General features: G+C 39.3%; 1 pseudogene; it reads right to left on the minus strand.

Moving 5' to 3' along the window:
• Window positions 1-928: 928 nt before the first annotated feature.
• Window positions 929-1,866, minus strand: LOC124990186 (olfactory receptor 2L13-like; annotated as a pseudogene).
• Between the last annotated feature and the right edge of the window lie 13,332 nt (window positions 1,867-15,198).

A 15,198-nucleotide genomic window follows, 5' to 3' on the forward strand; every position in this document is an offset into this window, starting at 1 on the left:
ATGAAAGATACACAGTGACACCTGCAGACACAGGCTGCCTGTGAGGCTGGGAGAGCAAAGCCATGCACCCTTAGAGGGACACACTACATTGACTTCCCAGATTGTAGGAAGGAAGACCTCAAAGAGCAGGCCACTGATGATAAAAGCCAAGGAGAATCACTCAATGAAGTCAAGGACCAGGGACCATGCTGGTCAAAGAATTTGAAAACAGCAATGTAAGAAACGTAGAATCAGCTCTCAAGGCAATGGGAGAGCTTCTTTACATAGTACATGCCAAGAGAATGATTGGAGATATGGATTGCTGTGGTTTATAGAAGCAGCTTAAAATGCAATACATCTACGAGAGTTACAACTGAAATTTAAAAAGAAATAAAGGTTCAGAGTGCAGTGTTTTGTCCCAAGACCAGGAATCACAGTCAGAACAAGTGGGCACATGTGGCACAGAAGAAGATGAATACTAGTCACCCACGGTCCTGCACTTCTATAGACACAGACCCCATGTGACTATGGGACACTAGTACATGTGCAGTGCAAGTTGATATGTGTTTTAAGCCTAAAATTCACACAAAGCTATGACAACGTAGAATGAAAACAAACTATACAGGTTTGGTAATAATTTCATGTAGAATATGTGCAATCTATAAAATATTATCTTGATATTACTCCATGTTAAAATACATAATATATTGTATTCAATAGAGTATAAAATTAATATCAATATTGTTAATAATATTAACCTTAATTATAATATATCTTACTAATAAATAAATATATTAGTAATTATTGTAGTTTCAAATAATATTGAATAAATTATTTTTACTTATAAATGTGTCACTAGGAAACTTTAAATTATTATTTGTCAGCTCTGCTCTAGAGTGTTCTAGTTAGCATGGTAAGAAGTCATACAGAGGAGTGGGGATAACCATGCTCATTTCTTCCTGGAAATGAACATCCCACACACTCTTCTCATGGCCCCAAAGACTTCCTTGTTCCTCAGGCTGTAGATGATGGGATTGAGCATGGGGGTGAGAATGGTGTAGAAGACTGCCAGACTCTTATCCTCTGCTGGTGAGCAGAGATTCCTGGGTTGAAATTATTGTAGGCAAAAGGCACATAGTAAAATGTCACCACAGTTAAATGTGTGGAGCATGTGATGAAGGCCTTTCTTCTTCCCTCTTTTGAGCCCATGTGGAAGACAGTGGAAAGACCCATCCATAGGAGGCAGTGATGCCAAGGAAAGGGAGGAAGAGAAATAGGAATGAACTCACATACACCATGTATTCATAGACCAAGGTGTCAATACAGACTAGAGGCAGCATAGCTGAGATTTCACAGTAGAAATGATTGATGGCCCTTGACCTGCAGTATGGAAGATTGACAGCATAGACTATCTGTTCCAGGGAGTTGATGGAACTGTGCATTCAGGACCCCAGGATCATCTTTACACACATCCTCTTACTCATACGTGTAGGATAGTGGAGGGGGTGACAGATGACCACAAAGTGTTCATAGGCCATACAGGCTAGAAGCAAACATTTAGAACATACCATGGACACAAAGAAGAACATTTGCACACCACAACCCAGGAAGGAGATGCTGTTCTGGTCAGAGAGAAAGTTGGTGACAATCTTGGGGACAGTGGTGGAGATATATATCAGGTCGATGAGAGAGAGCTGGTTGAGGAGAAAGTACATAGGGGTGTGGAGCCAGGGGTCCAAGAAGATGAGGTCAGTCATTCCTGAATCCCCCAAAAAGGCAAAAAAAAAATACAAAGATAATCAAGAACAAGAGAAGTAGACCAGTTTGGTTTTGGGGTAACAACCCCAACTTAATAAAACCATGTGTTGTTTGGTTCCATTTCTCCATGAAAATGTATTGATTCAACTCCCTTGAAAGAAAATGAAAAAAAATCTAAGAACTAAACATTAAATGAAGCAGAAAAGGAGAATAAAAAGGAAATGCATTTATTAGTGTTTGTTTAGAATTAATTGTTTTTCTTCCTACAGTGTAGGTTTTGTTCAAATGATTTTAATACCTGAATTGAATGTTCCTGACCAAGTTTTCTCTGATAACATCTCAGCAAGTCATAGGCAGATAAAGGTCTTAATATACAGCCTCAAAACCATGTGCAGCAAACATGAGGTAGTTGGAGTCTTCCTTCATGCTTACTCCTGGCCAAAGCATTCCTCAGGAATTACATCAGTGTAAGCTTCTGTGGAAGCCCGGGTCCTGCTTCGCCCTCTTCAACTCAGCACTCATGTTTACTCACAGGCCTAGGCAGTGTGACTCAGAAGTTCCATGTGTGCTTGAATCTGCATCCTCAGTGACCTTGTCTGCTCCACAGCTTCAGTTCCGGCTCTTCCCTCTGCATGGGCACTACTGCGACTGAGTAACCAGGGTCTTTCCCCAGGAGCTGTGCTGCTCACCTTCTCAACAGAAGCTTCTGTGCTGGTCCTAAACATGCATCATCACCCAAAAGCATTGTTTTTTAATGGTAGAGGCATGGTATGTCCTATAACATCCACCCTAATTATTACATGTTATTTGAGTATTGTCTCTTTCCTAATGAGGTTTCCATTTGTGGAAGCCTTCTAAACTCAATATCAAACAGATTGTTATGTATTTTTCTTTTCTTTTTGGAAGCAAATCCCACATGATAAAGGTGACAGATTAAATAATATGCAAACTTTTCATTTTATTTTGCAGAGTATCAAACTGGCACTAGTAAATATAACACAGGTATCAATAAAACAAATACACACATTCAGATATTCTTTCTGTCTCTACAGGTTTTAGTCACTATTGTCATTGTTTCCTAGGTGTTTAAAGTAGAATTCAAAGATATGAAGCATAGTATTCTCAAACACAGTAATGCCTTGGATCAGAGTCTGTGGCCTACTTCATATTTCTAATCATTTCAAAGTATTTAACTTAGTTTCTGTGTGTTTTAATGTGCATACAATAACTCATTTGATTCAACTAGTGTAATCTTTACTGTCCTCCTGAAGATCATGCCCAATTCCAAACTTCAGACCTGGTCAAGATGAGTAGATCTTAGGATGATCATTTCCCTTCTTGTCCTGCAGTTTATTTTCACCAGATGAAGGCAGGAGGTGACTCTGCTGCTAAGCTGTTCACTTAGGAAGGAATCTGAGCAGAGATGGCTTCCTGACTGTAGCTTATGCAGATGTGTACTTTCTAGCACTTGTTTTTTCTCTCATTTAGTCTGTCAAATATGTACACACTCTGATTATAACATTTATTATGTTTCCAAAATATGTACTTGACTTCTTCAACTATCTAGTGTTGGTGTGATTTTCTGGTTTATAATTTTGTGCCTTACTTTTTAAAGAACTACTGATGTCACATCCTGTTCCAGATATTAATTTGGGTAGTTAAATTAGATTTTTGATTTTTCAACAGGAAAAAAACAATTAATAGTTTTTTTTTGCCATTATTCATATTTAGTCACTGAAAAGCAAATCTTACTTTGTACAACTGTGATAAACATGAATTGTGAAAGCAAGCTTATTATTTGTTATACAAATGGGAATGTACATTTGGAATTTTATGCTGGACAAACACTGAGCATGACAACTGCACGACTGGGACCAAGCAGGAGCAAGGAGTCCTTGGGCAGCAGGAGGGACAGGATCCAGGCTCCTCTGCTTCCACCACTGTGGATAACAAACACTCATGACTCACAGAGAAGATGAACCCAAGATCACTAGCACTGTGATCAATCCATCCATTCAAAAAGAGTTCATTGTTCACATTTAATGGCAGTGCTGAAGCAGGTCTTATTGACTTGCCTCATTGGTGCTTCAGCTGTTAAAAGACCCAAGATTCCATAAGCTGGAGTTCATATTTAGTGGGTGACACAGAAAACAGAATAGCAGCTCATACATGATGTGAGGTATGTGGATATCAGTAATAACAGGAAGAATAGAGCAGGGAGGAAGGACAGAGGGACAGCTTGGCAAAGCACTGAGAACAACTCTGAGGAGGTGCTGTGGGAGCCTGAAGCTCTGGAACACTCTACACAGACTGAGGAGCAGGACCAGCCCTGGAGGGAGCCTGCCTGGCACATCAGCACAGTAGCAGAGACAAGAGTGCTCTGGAAGGTCCAGTAACCAGGGCAAGTGTGTAGGGAGGAATGAGGACTAAGACACTTTTCTGGACCAGGTGAGAGGTCAGTAGGTTTGTCATGGGGTCAGGTCCCTACCTGGAGCTCAGGCAGGAGACTCTGGTTGAGGAGAGAGGTGAGAGGAAGAGTGTATGGCACAGACAGGTTATTGGGCAATGAGGAGAGCTGGGGCTACCCAGGGTTAAGCAAAGGAAGCCAAGCATACTAGGGACCCGTGAGGCCTGGGCACATTAGCACAGCTTGGGGCTGCTTAGGAACATGGTGGATCCCATGTAATCATCTGTCTCTGCCTCATGGCTCAGGGGCTATAGCATAGTAAGCTCTCAGCAGATCTGCTGATTAACTGAGTCACATATTAGCCTCAGAAGTAAATTAGTAATACAGACCAAACTAAGAAAATGTACTAGATAATTTCATAAATCAATCTTTATCATACACATCCTGGAAATCAGGGCATGGAGACTCTTAGGTATTTACCTCATTCCTCAGTTTAGTCCAGGTTTAACTTCAGAGGAGGAAAGGTGCCAGCATCTCTGGTCATACCAAGGCCTGAACTCACAGTCTGCTGTAAGTTTATGACATCCACAGGCCAGTCATTTTGAAGGCAGGCATTCTGCTGCATAGGACGCCATAAAAATAGGTTGATGGTAGTTATTACAATCAATTTTCCTAAATTAAAATTTTTAATTTTGTCAGGCAATTGATGATCATAGTTATCTTCAAGTCCCTCTACACCTAGGATTTGAAGCTTTTAGGATCAGGAATATTGGAGTCAGACATTGGATCTATTTCCATTGATGACCAACAACTTTCTTCATTGGATATGGGACATTATTTCATATATGACTATCCCATGAAACAACACCTTCTTGGAGAATATTGTTCTGATGGCTACAAGGTGGGACTAAGATTAGTGCTTCCCTTGATCTTCCTCTAATGCATGTAGCTTAAAATATACAGGATTAAATAACAAAGAAAACCTCATTAGACAGGGCTTAATACATGTAATCATAGCAAGTGTTGTACCACTGGTTTACCTTGCAAAAGTTACAAGTATTGCACAGTGTTAAAAGTATTGTGGATAACCAGTGCAAGACCAGTAAGTAAACTGTTTAGGCCTCAGTTATCTTAAACCAAAATTCTCTAATGAAAACCATAGAGATGAAAGTAAGTAAATTCTGTGTGTCTAGTACATAGAGGCTCCTGAATGTGTGCCCTCTCATCTCTTCCTTGTATACTTTTAACATTGAAAAAACTCAGATCCAGAGAAATCATTGCCTTAACTAAGGTTGCACCTCTCTAAGAGCAGCGCCTTGTAGAATTTTAACAGGTTTATATCACCTAATTTTTATACATTTTTATTTTATTTTATTGGTTCTTTTTAGTTACACATAACAATAGAATCCATCTTGATAGGATTATACAAGCATGGAATATATCTTACTCTAATTAGGACCTCAGTCTTGTGAATGTACATTATGGTAGGATTCATTGTGGTATACTCATATACGTACATACAAAAGTTTTGTCAGATTCATTTTACTGTCTTTCCTTTTCCTACCCACTTCCTTTCCCCTAATTCCTCTTGTCTAATCCAATGAACTTCTATTCTTCCCCCGCCCTCTTATTGTGGGTTAGTGTCCACATATCAGAGACATTTTAAACCTTTTTAAGGTCATTCTTAGCTTCTTCATTTGTTATGAAATAGCCTATACTGTGTGCAACAGAGTGTTTTCTCATGATATGAAAACTAATCTCCAAAATATTTTCCTTAGTGAAATCTAACACAAATCATCTCAGTTCAATAACATCATCTAGTCTCACCTTGTCTGAAGTTATTGTGTTTGTAAATTGAGAGCAGTAATTTCATAATTACAACATTTGTGACTGAAAGTCCATTGAATTCCTTAAAATATTAAACTCCCAAGCAGTGATCACACTCTGCCAGGCTAAGCAACCAGCCATGAACAACTCTGCCACTGAACAGCAGGCCCTGGACTTCACCAAGCTCACCTGATGTAAGAAGTCAAAGCCACCAAGAAGGAATTCTCAGATTCAGTGCTCACTGCTCCCACCTCTAGCCATCATCTACATGCTGAAATCACAAAGCCCTTCACCTTCTGCAGTGTTCCCCATGTTATTGCTTTGCTCATAAATCTTCCTTTGCTATTCCCCTGTTCAAGTGGAAACAGAATAAGACACATCACACTTACTTCCTCAGGTTCTACAGGGGGACAGGATGAACCACTGTACCTGGTGTGCAGCAAGACTTACTTGTCCTCCCTTTCCTCTAATTGATCCCCAATGTCCAAGTCCACAGGGACAGAAGCCTAGGCCATTTCACCTGACTGTGCAGACTTGGAGATGAACACAGTTCAAACTTAAGAGCAAATTTACCAATCTGCTCTGCTATGCAGCTCTTGCCTGCTACCCAGAAATAGTCTCAGGAGGGACAAACCCAGCTATTACAGAACAAGATGAATAGCTTCAAGAGATATTTAGGAATATTCATCAAAACCCTCTGCTTTCATAAGTTGAGACTAAGGATCAACAAGATGTAGAAAATGCATATGAGTGTTCAGTTGGATAATAGTTATATTGGAGCAGAATCAATTACCTTGTACAGTCTGGACAGTTCCCAGAGTAGATTGTTGGTGTTTGTGACTAAATTAAATTATGCTGACAAGATACTTTCCCCAGTTTGAGGAGAGGTAGAAAATTGATTCATGAAAATATAATGTAATAAGCAATTATACTAAAGTAGAAAGTAAAATTATAGATCTTTTGATAAAATGAGGATTTAGAGTAAAATAGAGGAGTCTAGTCTGCTAGATCCACCCTTGACTAGGAGACTGAGTTGGGACAGTTTCATAAGACACTAGTTTGTTGCCAAATCTTTAAAACAAGACTAATTGGAGGGACATTCTGGGAACTAACTGGATGTTTATATGCCAAATGTCTGCAAAATGTGTGTTGCAGTAGTAGGAATGGATAAATATACTGGTCTCTTACTACCTTATTAAAGGACAGATTGGTAAACCAAAGATATGTATATTTCAAGATGTTTTGGTTACTTATCTGTGACCTACAGACTTTTATCAGAACATAGCTTAAGGACATTATACCCCTCCATTAGATGGAAATATGAAGTACAAAGTTTAACAAAGAAGTTCCATTGCTTTAAATCTCAGGGAATGTATCATAAATACACAGGGGCTTTTCATTACCCTTGTTCTCTTTTGTGGATACCTCCTGTCTCCCCCTTGTATACAGTCAAACTCATTGTGTTTACCTGAAGAACTCCACTTCAGTTATTCTCCACTTCCAGTCTGTTACCAGGACAACAAAATCCATATGTAATAAGAAAATGACAGAAGAAGAGTATAAGTCATAATGATGAAACTAAATTCAAATTTAGGAACAAAAATCGCATATGTATGACTTTGGCTTGTCATAGTATGTTCATTTATACATTTTTAAAATTTAATTATTTTATTTTTTGTTCAAATTAGTTGTACATGACAGTAGAATGAATTTATACATTTTGATAGCTCATACATACATAGTATAATCTCTCATTTTTCTGATTATACATATTGTAGGGCTACATTGGTCATGCAGTCATATGTACATGAGGTAATGATGTCTGTTTCACTCTACAATCTTTCCTTCCCCCATAGCCCTTCCCCTCCTTTCACTCCCATCTACATAATATAAAGTAACTATCTTCTTTCCTATCCTCCCCCTCTGATTGTGAATTAGCATCCACATATTAGAGAAAACATTTGGCCTTTGATTTTTGGGTTTGGCTTATTTCACTTAGCATAATATTCTCTAACTTCATCCATTTACCAGCAAATGCCAGAATTTTGTTCTTCTTTAAAGCTGAGTGATATTCCACCCTATGGTGGACCATATATAAAAATACATACATGGTTTATATAAAATATGATATACATATAATATTTTCTTTATTCATTCATCTGTTGAAGGGCATCTAGTTTGGTTCTTATTCTCAGAAATCTAGTATGCAAGCCTTGTCCAAACTCCAGGAACCTTCCATGGGCTGGAAACTGCTGGAAGTGGCCCTGCTCTTGTGAAAATCCACCCTTCTACTTTTGCAAGGGGCCCATCTCTATATCTTCTCTTTCCATTTCCACTCAGCTGGATCATTCTCATAGGAATGTAAATGTTATTTTTTTGTAGGAAAAGTATGAATATACATAATTTAATACTGTTCTCCAAATCAATATAAAATTGAAGACTCTGATATTAGATTGTGCATGCTTTTCTGTGGAGATGTTACTTTCTCATTATTAAGATGGAGTAATGGGGGGGTTTCAAGATGGCAGACTCGAGGGCGGCTGCATTTCATGTTGCTCCAGGACTCAGGATTCAAAAGAGGAGATATTGAGAGACTTGGGACCAACTCAAAGCCGCTGGGTGAGTCTCTCCTGTTGGGGAGGCATCCGGGATGGGGCGATAGTCCCGGAACGCAGGGAACTTTGTGAAGTAGAGTTGGCCGGCGAGACACCCCTCCCCCAGCTGAAGCAGTGAACACGGACAACTGGGAACTTTATAGAGGAAGCCACTCGCATAGCGCTTCGATTCAGAGTAACCCGCCGGGATTCGGCGGCTGCCCAGAGGAGGGGCCGCATAGGCAGGTGATTAGGTGCAGAGCAGGGTCCCAGGACCTAGGTGGCTTTTTGGTGGAAGAGCTGCAGAGACAAGCTGAGGGGTGGAGCGAAGATTCCAGGACTGCGGGCAGATTCTCTGAGGAGAGGCAGCCTAAGGAGACTCGTCTGTGAAGGGTGAGGCTCCCAGGCCCAGGAGGTAGGTCCAGGCCCCTGGGAACGTTGCCTGGGAAGGCTGCCCTGCCCAGGTGGCAAGATACCCCTCCCCACACTGGAGCAGTGAACACGGACAGCTGGGAACTTTGCAGAGGAGGCCGCTCAGCACAACACTTGGTTTTGGAGCAACCCGCCAGGGCTCCGGCAGCTGCCAGAGGAAGAGCTGGGCAGCGAGCTGTTTGGAATCAGAGCAACCTCCTGAAAAACAGCGGGGGGCTGTCCTGAGGAGGTGGAGGTGCGCAGTGAGTTGCTTGGTGTCCAAGCGACCACACAGAACACCAAGTGGCTGCCTGGAAGAAGAGGCATGAGGCGGGTGGCTGGGGCTTGGAGCATCTGTATGAGGCTCCAGGTGGCTGCTCAGAGGAAGGGTCACATAGTCAGGCGATTAGGTGCAAAGCACGGCCGGGGACCTAGGTGCTTTTTGGTGGAAGAGCAGCACAGAGACAAGCTGAGGGGCGGAGCGAAGGTTCCAGGACTGTGGGCAACTTCTCTGAGGAGGGGCAGCCTAAGGAGACTCATCTGTGAAGGGCAGGGCTCCCAGGCCCAGGAGGTAGGTCTGGGCCCCTGGGAACGTTGCCTGGGAAGGCTGCCTTGCCCAGGTGGTAGTTGTGGACTGAGGGGAACCTCCAGGAGGGGAATTGACCAGCGAGACCTCCCCACTGGGTGAGTCTTCCCTGCCTGGAGAGGTTTTCCCACAAGGACGGTAAAACCAGAAACAAAGGAACAAACAGGCCTTCCCTCAGCCCGCAGCCTAGTTCCCCTTTGGTTGACCATTGGTCAACAAGGGGAGGCACCTCTGCCCACTAGCAGGGAATATATCCCACCTGAAGGCCACCACCACTAGAGAGGCAACTTCCTTGGGGAGCACCACATTATCAACTTCCTCCAAGACTTCAGGCTACTGAAGGATAAGAGGGGATATACCAGCAATCTTCAGGGACATTATAAGTCAATAGAGGAACTCTGCAACATCTCAGCAGTCCACTGATACTGGAACGACATGATAAAACAAGGGAAGAAAATGCCTCAAACAAATCTAGATGTTACATCAATAAAATCCAATGACAGCATGACAAAAGAAATGTCAGAAAGGGAGTTCAGAGTGTACATAATTAACATGATAAGGGAAGCAAACGATGAAATGAAAGAGCAAATGCAGGCATTGAATGATCGCACCAATCGACAGTTAAAAGAGCAAATACAGGAAGCAAAAGATCATTTCAATAAAGAGTTAGAGATATTGAAAAAAAAAACAAACAGAAATCCTTGAAATGAAGGAAACAATAAACCAAATTAAGAACTGCATAGAAAGCAAAACCAATAGGATAGAACACCTGGAAGACAGAACTTCAGATATTGAAGGCGAAATATTTAACCTTGAAAACAAAGTTGAACAAACAGAGAAGATGGTAAGAAATCATGAACAGAATCTCCAAGAACTATGGGATATCATGAAAAGGCCAAATTTAAGAATTATTGGGATTGAGGAAGACTTAGAGAAACAAACCAAAGGAATGAACAATCTATTCAATGAAATAATTTCAGAAAATTTCCCAAATCTGAAGAATGAAATGGAAAATCAAGTTCAAGAGGCTTATAGGACTCCAAATACACAAAATTACAACAGACCCACACCAAGGCACATTATAATGAAAATACCTAACATACAAAATAAAGACTGAATTTTAAAGGCTGTGAGAGAAAAGAACCAAATTACATTCAGGGGGAAACCAATACAGATATCAGCAGATTTTTCAATCCAGACCCTAAAAGCTAGAAGGGCATGGAACAACATTTTTCAAGCCCTGAAAGAAAATGAATGCCAATGAAGAATCTTACACCCAGCAAAACTTACCTTCAGATTTGACGATGAAATAAAATCCTTCCATGATAAACAAAAGCTAAAAGAATTTACAAAAAGAAAGCCAGCATTACAGAACATTCTCAGCAAAATATTCCATGAGGAAGAGATGAAAAACAAAGAAGCAAATCAGCAAATGGAGGAATTATCCTAAAGGAACTCTCAAATAAAGAGGAACCAAGTCGTGTCAAAAATAAACAAATAAATAAATAAAATGAGTCAAATGACCGGGAATACAAATCATATCTCAATAATAACCCTGAATATTAATGGCCTGAATTCATCAATCAAAAGACATAGACTGGCAGATTGGATCAAAAAGAAAGATCCAACAATATGTTGCCTACAAGAGACTCATCTCATAGAAAGAGATACCCATAGACTAAAGGTGAAAGGATGGGAAAAAACATACCATGCACATGGACTCAGCAAAAAAGCTGGAATATCCATCCTCATTTCAGATAATGTGGACATCAAGCCAAAGTTAGTCAAAAGGGATAAAGAAGGACATTTCATATTGCTTAAGGGAACCATAAATCAGCAAGACATAACAATCATAAGTATGTATGCCCCAAACAGTGGCTCATCCATGTATGTCAAACAAATCCTTCTCAATCTCAGAAACCAAATAGACCATAATACAATAACACTAGGTGATTTTAACAGACCTGTCTCACCACTGGACAGATCTTCCAAACAAAAATTGAACAAAGAAACCATAGATCTAAATAACACAATCAATAATTTAGACTTAACAGATATTTATAGAATATACCATCCAACAAGGAGTGAATATACTTTCTTCTCAGCAGCACATGGATCCTTCTCTAAAATAGACCATATATTATGCCACAAAGCTAATGTTAGCAAATACAAGAAGATAGAGACACTACGTTGTATTCTATAAGATCATAATGGATTGAAGTTAGAAACAAATGAAAGAGTAAAAACAGAAACTATTTCAACACCTGGAGATTAAACAATATGCTATTATATGATGAATGGATAACAGAAGATATTAGGAAGGAAATTAAAAAATTCTTAGAGGTCAATGAGAACAAAGAAACATCATATCAAAATTTCTGGGACACTATGAAAGCAATACTTAGAGGAAAATTTATTTCATGGAGCGCATTTAATAAAAGAAGTAAAACTCAAAAAATAAACGACCTAACACTACAGCTCAAAACCGTAGAAAAAGAAGAACAGACCAACAACAAAAGTAGTAGAAGACAGGAAATAAACTCAGAGCTGAAATCAACAAAATTGAAACAAAAGAAACGATACAAAAAATTGACAAAATAAATAGTTTGTTCTTCGAAAAAATAAACAAAATTGATAAACCCTTGGCCACACTAACAAAGAGAAGACAAGAGAAAACCCAAATCACTAAAATTCGGATTGAACAAGGAAATATCACAACAGACACGATTGAAATACAAAACATAATTAGAAGCAATTTTGAAAATCTATACTCCAACAAAATAGAAAATTTCGATGGTATCAACAAGTTTCTAGAGCCATATGAATTGCCTAAACTGAACGAGGAGGACATACACAATTTAAATAGACCAATTTCAAGTAATGAAATAGAAGAAGTCATCAAAAGCCTACCAACAAAGAAAAGTCCAGGACCAGATGGGTTCTCAGCCGAGTTCTACAAAACCTTTAAAGAAGAGCTCATTCCAATACTTTTCAAAGAATTCCATGAAATAGAAGAGGAGGAAACTCTCCCAAACTCATTCTATGACGCCGATATCACCCTGATAACTAAACTAGAAAGAGACACATCAAGGAAAGAAAATTTTAGACCAATATCCTTAATAAACATCGACACAAAAATTCTCAACAAAATTTTAGCAAATCACATACAAAAACACATTTAAAAGATAGTGCACCATGATTAAGTGGGTTTCATCCCAGGGATGCAAGGTTGGTTCAACATTTGGAAATCAATAAATGTAATTCACCATATCAACAGACTTAAAGTCAAGAATCACATGATTATTTCAATAGATGCAGAAAAAGCATTTGATAAAATACAGCACCACTTCATGTTCAAAACACTAGAAAAAATAGGGATAGTGGGAACATTCCTTAACATTGTAAAGGCCATCTACACTAAGACCATGGCTAATATAATTCTAAATGGTGAAAAACTGAAAGCATTTCCCCTAAAATCTGGAACAAGGCAGGGATGCCCTCTTTCACCACTCCTATTCAATATCGTCCTTGAAACTCTAGCCAGAGCAATTAGAGAGCCCAAAGAAATTAAAGGGATACGAATAGGAAAAGAAGAACTCAAACTATCCCTATTTGCTGATGATATGATTATATACTTAGAGGAACTAGGAAATTCACCAGAAAACTTTTAGAACTTATAAGTGAATTCAGTAAAGTAGCAGGATATAAGATCAATGCTCATAAATCTAATGCATTTTTATACATAAGTGATGAATCTTCAGAAAGAGAAATTAGGAAAACTACCCCATTCACAATAGCCTCGAAAAAAATAAAATACTTGGGAATCAATCTCACAAAAGAGGTGAAAGACCTCTACAATGAGAACTACAGAACACTAAAGAAAGAAATCTAAGAACACCTTAGAGGATGGAAAGATCTCCCATGTTCCTGGATAGGCAGAATTAATATTGTCAAAATGGCCATACTACCAAAAGTGCTATACAGATTCAATGCAATTCCAATTAAAATCCCAATGACGTACCTTACAGAAATAGAACAAGCAATCATGAAATTCATCTGGAAGAATAAGAAACCCAGAATACCTAAAGCAATCCATCGCAGGAAAAATGAAGCTGGGGGTATCGCAATACTAGATCTTCTTCAACTCTACTACAAAGCAATAGTAACAAAAACGGCATGGTATTGGTACCAAAATAGACAGGTATCTATAGAATAGAGGACACGGACACAAACCCAAATAAATAAAATTTTCTCATACTAGACAAAGGTGCCAAAAATATGCAATGGAGAAAAGATAGCCTCTTCAACAAATGGTGCTGGGAAAACTGGAAATTCATATGCAACAGAATGAAACTAAACCCATATCTCTCACCGTGCATGAAAGTAAACTCAAAATGGATTAAGTACCTCGGAATCATACCAGAGACCCTGCATCTTATAGAAGAAAAAGTAGGTCCAGATCTTCAACATTTCGGCTTTGGACCAGACTTCCTAAACAGGACTCCCATAGCACAAGAATTAAAAGCAAGAATCAACAACTGGGATAGATTCAAACTAAAAAGCTTTCTCTCAGCAAGAGAAAATATCAGCAATGCGAAGAAAGAGCCTACAGAGTGGGAGAAAATCTTTGCCAATCATACTTCAGATAGAGCACTAATCTCCAGAATCTATAAAGAACTCAAAAAACTCTACACTAAGATTACAAATAACCCAATTGACAAATGGTCTAAGGAAATGAACAGACACTTCACAGAAGAAGACCTACAAGCAATCAACAAACATATGGAAAAATGTTCAACATCTCTAGTAATAAGAGAAATGCAAATGAAAACCCCCCTAAGATTCCATCTCACCCCAATTAGAATGGCGAATATCAAGAATACAAGCAACAACAGGTGTTGGCGAGGATGTGGGGAAAAAGATACACTCTTACATTGCTGGTGGGTGTGAAAATTAGTGCAGCCACTCAGGAAAGCAGTATGGAGATTCCTTAGAAAACTTGGAATGGAACCACCATTTGACCCAGCTATCCCACTCCTTGGCCTATACCCAAAGGACTTACAATCAGCACACTACAGAGATACAGCCACATCAATGATCATTGCTGCTGAATTCACCAAAGCCAAATTGTGGAACCAACCAAATGCCCTTCAGTTGATGAATGGATAAAGAAACTGTGGCATATATATATACAAAGGAATATTACTCAGCCATAAAGAATGATAAAATTATGGCATTTGCAGGCAAATGGATGAAATTGGAGAATATCATGCTGAGATAAGCCAATCTCAAAAAACCAAAGGAAGAATGAATTCGCTGATAAGTGGATGATGACACATAATGGGGCGTGGGAGGGGTTAGTTTTAGGCTTAGAGTTAGGGTTAGGGAGGAGGGCAAGAATGGGGGAAGGAAGGACTGTATAGAGGGAAAAGAGGGGTGGGAGGGATGGGGGGAAGGGAAAAAATAACAGAATGAATCAACCAACATTACCCTATGTAAATTTATGATTACACAAATGATATGCCTATGTACAAACAGAGAAACAACATGTATCCCATTTGTTTACAATAAAAAAAAAGAAAGCACTGCCCTTTGCCCTTATATATCACTTGAGTATACATCCTTGTTACTAGATC

The sequence above is a fragment of the Sciurus carolinensis genome, chromosome 8, assembly GCF_902686445.1.
Source record: "Sciurus carolinensis chromosome 8, mSciCar1.2, whole genome shotgun sequence".
Classification (NCBI taxonomy): Eukaryota; Metazoa; Chordata; class Mammalia; order Rodentia; family Sciuridae; genus Sciurus; species Sciurus carolinensis.